Source organism: Carassius carassius, chromosome 43 (genome assembly GCF_963082965.1).
Source record: "Carassius carassius chromosome 43, fCarCar2.1, whole genome shotgun sequence".
Taxonomy (NCBI): domain Eukaryota; kingdom Metazoa; phylum Chordata; class Actinopteri; order Cypriniformes; family Cyprinidae; genus Carassius; species Carassius carassius.
Genome location: NC_081797.1, coordinates 5,922,570 through 5,928,639, shown reverse-complemented (window position 1 = coordinate 5,928,639; position 6,070 = coordinate 5,922,570).

Genomic DNA, 6,070 nt, shown 5'->3' with positions numbered 1-6,070 from the left:
ACTAAAAGTTCAGCGGTCTAGCTCATCAATGTCAAAATGATTAAAGAAGCGAACGAATGCCTGGTAAAATGCAAGTAGATAAAAATGTAATATTTGACTGTTTTACAATAGAAATGATCAACTACCGACAGTAGCCTATCCGGTGACGCAAATTACTCAACTTTTTAATTTATTTATTAAATTTGGCTTTTTTTAATTGAAAATATGCTATAATTTCCTTGATTCACAAGTTTAGATTGCTTAAAACGTTTTTATTGCTGACAAACAGAATCTCTCTCACAAGTACAAATTATGAACGCTACTTTAACCATTTATATATTTTACTTTACACTAATATTTAATTTGCGGGAGTGCAGCGTATCATCCCTCCCGCCCGCACCCGCAAGTGCACCGGATCATCCCGCCTGCGCCCGCAATGACCTTTCAAAATTTGTCCCGCGCCGCACTGTTTTGCGTCGCGACGTTCGATATTCACAAATTCGGAGACTGTCTCTAAAGTGACATGCGATATTGGTATACACTTTTCTAACATCAATAGCATTTGAGGAGAATGACTTACAATGATCTAACTGTCAACCGTAATGCACACCTTTTACATTTTTGATATTTATTAAAATAAACTGTAAATCGTATATAAACGATGCTACTGTTTCACAACCGAATGGTCACAAACACAAATTTGAAGCTCAATAGCATTTAAGGAGAAAGACTTACAGTCATAAAAACAACTGTAATGTGTTCATTTAGGTGTCAGCTACAATGCACACCTTATACATTTTTAGTATTTATTAAAATAAATTGTAAATCATTTAGGTAAAAACGAGGTCCGTTTCAGGCACATTCCTGTGATTTTATTTATTTATTTATTTTGGCTGTTTACCTTAATAACGAGTTTTAATGTTGGAAATAATTTCACCACCACCAACGCATCAAATATTCTCCCTGACTTTCCAGGTTCCCTTACGGAAATTATCCATGATTTTAACACTAATAACACAAAAAATCATCGTTTTTGTAGCCATGGTGCAAATTATCCATGGTTTTGTTACTTCTAATAATAATTTACAAAGAAGTATTAATATACTGTAATACTTTTGTTGTTGTTGATGTTGTTGTGAAACTAAAATCTTTATAAAAGCATTATATAAAAATAATGAGGCAATAATGATTGGTTAACAACACTGTTAAAAATACATAATGTAGGCTAATACTAAATATTTATGTACATTACATGTTATTACAAATGCCTGCAGAGAGAGCCAAAGGGGTTATTGCTGCTGTTACACTTACAGGACAATCAAATCCTTGTTTGGGCTATGGGCCAAACATTTCATTCAAATATTCACATAATCTTTCATTTTTGGCCATCTTTTTGTTATAGATGACGCAGTCTCTTATTTATTCAACAAAAAACATGTGGACTTCACAACTCTTACACAAATAAACCATAATTGTTATTGTGTTCTACCACTAGGTTTTTGGGGTTACGAGGGGGTTACATTTTGTCTTCTGTGTGCACATGCGTGTTGGTGAGTGACACAGAACTAGTAAAGGGATTATCCATTCAGCCGTGTGTGCTTCATGTTTAATAACTAACTGAACTACTCCAACATAACATTGGCGACGAGAATGGCTGAGTTTAGTTTACCACCGCCGGCCCCTTTTCTTCCTGTGCCTGATGAACCGCCTATTCCATGGGCGAGCTGGATTGATGGCTTCATGGTGTATCTCGAGACCATGGACTATAATGACATATCAGATCGGAGAAAAATTCCTCTCCTTCGTCACTGCCTTGGGGCAGAGGGACAGAGAATATATTGTGCGCTTGGGGAAGCTGAGAACGTATGAGGAAGCGGTTGCTCTTCTCGCACATCACTTCACGGGCCAACAGCGAGTCATACTTCGCCGATAAAAACTAAGCTAACATCTTCAGCCACCTGGTGAGTCCGTGCAAGATTATGTAACTAATCTGCGTGGCATGGCGCGCTCATGGAATTATGGGACACTTCAAGATCAGATTGTTCATGATCGGTTAATTGAAGGCATACTATGTGACAAGACTCAGAAAAAACTTTTGTTGGAACCCGACGAATTGACACTAAATCAAGCAGTTGTAATTGCACTGCAAGTGGAGGCCGCTCTGGAATGCTCCACACTACTTGCTGATGCGCGCCCCCCGTGGACGTTTCCATGCAACAGCTGCGATTCAGGCCACTGCCATTTACCCACAGAAAAGACTGAAGATAACAATGCAGGTTTTACAGTGCAGCTTCCACAGTCACATAGAAACTAATGAGGTTTGTGCTTCTGTGGCAACTGTGGCTCGAGCTTGCACAATTCAAGAGCCCAAAATTGCCCTGCACATGGACAGACATGCAGGAAATGTCTAAAAAAAATCACTTTGCCAAAGTTTGCCGGTTGGCTCCTGCTACACAAGTATCATGGAGGAGACCCTCACCTGTCCATAATGACTACACTGAAAACAGGCATGTATTAGCTGGCCAGGCAGCTGTTAGGACATGTACTGTGCTGCTGGAGGAGGTAAGCCTTCCACTCCTGATGGATACAGGAGCAGCGGCAACGTTGCTTAATGCCAGTATGTATCACAATTTTTTTTCTCTCGCATCTGCCATTACAACAGGCCTGCAGTTCCCTCTGTGGTTATGACAGCTCCAAAATTGTGATGCTCGCCGTTCTCCGTGTCTCATTACGTTATGGCTCTAAACATCTCCCATCATTTCCTTTCTATATTACTAAGCGGGGAGCCAACCTTCTGGGACTTGATCAATTTACAAGCTTGGGATTCATACTTCGAGATGAAAAGGGCTCTGATATCCACCATGTCACCTCCACCTGGCAACAGAGATGGCCATCGCTGTTCGACGGACTGGTACTACTTCTATGGTACAACAGTCTTCTCAAAACTGGACCTGCGCCAAGGTTATCTGCAGGTGCCACTTCACCCTTCTAGCATAGACCTCACAGCGATTTCCTTCAATATACTCCTATGCCATTTGGCCTAAGCCCCCCCCCACCCCAGTTGCTTTCAAAAGATAATGACCACCATTTTGGCTGGAATTCCTGGAGTTGCAGTTTTCCTGGATGATATAGTAGTCCAAGCACCAAATGTCCAGACCCATAATAACTGTCTCAGCAGGATGGCCAGTGCTCTCAAGGCACATAACCTTACATTTTCATAAGGTCTCATGGCAAATTACCTTAATTTCCTGCCTCAGTACTCCCAAACCATGGCACCCCTTCGCCAGTTACTAAAGAAAGAAGAGCCATGGAACTGGACTAGTGCATGCTCCGAGGCCGTTCGAACACTGAAGTCCCAGCTTACCACACCTCCTGCCTTAGCTCACTTCAATCCCAACAGTCAGCCTATCGTCACATGCGATGCCTCCACACAGGCACTGGGAGCAGTGCTGTCGCAGATGCAGGATAGAGTGGAAAGACCTGTAGCATTTGCCTCCAGAGCTTTGACCCCCATGGAACAGCACTACTCTGTAGGTAAACGCGAGACCCTTGCTTGTGTCTGGGCAAATGAACAGTGGCATCTCTTCCTCTATGGTCGGCATTTCACCCTCTGCATGGACCATCAGGCTCTGACCACACTCTTATTTGCCTCTGGCTTAGGTCATAAACCCCTGCGTCTGCACATATGGGGTGAGAGTCTAAGGCAGTATGACTGCCAACTCAAGTTCATGCCAGGGAGGGACGACGTGGTTGCGGATCTCTTATCTCGATCAATTGATGCACCCACACCAGCAACCTCGCCAGGAAATTATGACATGGAGCCAGACCTCATTCAGATTCTACACAAACCTCTGCAAGAATCTGTCTCCTTGGAGCAGCTGCAGAGGAAGTCCAAGTGTGACCCCACATTGACAACTCTGCACACATACAGTGGGTACGGAAATCAGACACCCTTAAATTTTTCACTCTTTGTTATATTGCAGCCATTTGCTAAGTTCATTCTTTCCCTCATTAATGTACACACAGCACCCCATATTGACAGAAAAACACAGAATTGTTGACATTTTTGCAAAAAACTGAAATATGAAGTATACTGAAATAAAGTATTCAGACCCTTATCTCAGTATTTAGTAGAAGCACCATTTTGATCTAATACAGCCATGAGTCTTTTTGGGAAATATGCAACAAGATTTTCACACCTGGATCTGGGGATCCTCTGCCATTCCTCCTTGCAGATCATCTCCAGTTCTGTCAGGTTGGATGGTAAACGTTGGTGGACAGCCATTTTCAGGTCTCTCTAGGGATTCTCATTTGGGTTTAAGTCAGGGCTCTGGCTGGGCCATTCAAGAACAGTCACGGAGTTGTTGTGACGCCACTCCTTTGTTATTTTAGCTGTGTGCTTAGGGTCATTGTCTTGTTGGAAGGTGAACATTTGGCCCAGTCTGAGGTCCTGAGCACTCTTGAGAAGGTTTTCGTCCAGGATATCCCTGAACTTGGCCACATTCATCTTTCCCTCGATTGCAACCAGTTGTCCTGTCCCTGCAGCTGAAAAACACCCCCACAGCATGATGCTGCCACAACCATGCTTCTCTGTTGGGACTGTATTGGACAGGTGATGAGCAGTGCCTGGTTTCCTCCACACATACCACTTAGAATTAAGGCCAAACATATTGTGAAATGGAAGGACTGGTCAGAGACTGTGAACCATGTCTACTCAGTGGAAAGACAGGACAACCGGTCTCACACCCTTTGCAGAATGTTCCATGGCCATCTCATCCATGGGAGCACCTTCAACTTGACATTTGTGGGGAAATTCTTGCCCATGGCATTCCCCACCATCAGCGCTTTCTGGTGGTTGTGTATGATCTCCATTCTAAATGGTGTGATGTAATACCAGCTGGGACAGTGACAACACAGACCATCACTCAGATACTGGAGAGTCTGTTCGCTTGCTGGGGCATGCCCCGTGTCATCACTACTGACAACTCTCCTGCTCTGCTCACGCTTGGCTAAGAAATGGACTTGCCATTGGACAGACTGAGACCACAAGAATTGGTGGCACCTGGGCAGCAGCCAAAGCTGCCGTAACTTCAAACCAGAGGCAAAGGAAAACTTTGACAGAAGACACAAGGCCAAACCTAGTATGATAACAGTTCTAGACTGGGTTCAGGTCCAGAGACCACACCGTAGCAATAAAATGGCACTGTATTGGTCTAAACCCCTCCAGGTGTATCGTCAGTTAGCCATTCTAAAAGAGCTGAGGCGTTGTTTCAAATGCCTCATTTCTCCAAGTGCGGCTCGTGCAGAGCCTCCTTCAGTGACAGGACAGTCACATCCTGTGCGTTTCCTGCCTGGGAAGAAATCACGTGGACCACGCTCTTTCCAAAGGTGGCTGCCCGGAATGTGATACGATGTCCATGTCGACCCTTCAGGCTTGTTTAGCCTCCTTTGACATGGACCCCACCCCTCTGCTTCTCTCTTCTGGGCCATGCCGAAAAAAGCACCGTTCACAGAGAATGCTGGAGGACATCCCTGATAGTGCTCGCATTCTGGCTAACTCCCCGTGTGCGTCGCTCTCTGTGTCCCCATCTTCGATCACGGCCGGCTAACCCCCCTTTGCATCTCGGGTCTGACGGGGACAACGCAGAAGAGGACAGCTGCTCTCTTCTAGCCTTTGAGAGTGAAGGATGGTCGGGCTCCAACCCGGACCCCACCCCTTCCACACAAGAGTCGAGCGGTGTGCGGTCAAGCTTCGATGCGATTGGTCTCTGCCTGAGGAACCCGCGCCCAGCAGGCTGGATGGCTGTTTCCTGCCCGGGCGATGCTCAACACCTCATGCGAGGCCGGCTCCCTTCCTGCAGTAACTCCACGAGGAGCTGACTAAAAGCTGGAAGGCGCCATTTTCTGCTATGCTGCGGCCTACTGACTCGTCGATTCTCTCCCATATGGATGGTGCGAAAGACAAAGGCTACCTCTCCATTCCTGCCGTCGAGGAACCGGTAGCAACACTTCTGTGTCCGCCTTCCACTGAATGGCAGTCAAAGCCATCGCTTCCTTCGAAACCCTTAAGGAAAACATTGGCTTTAATCGG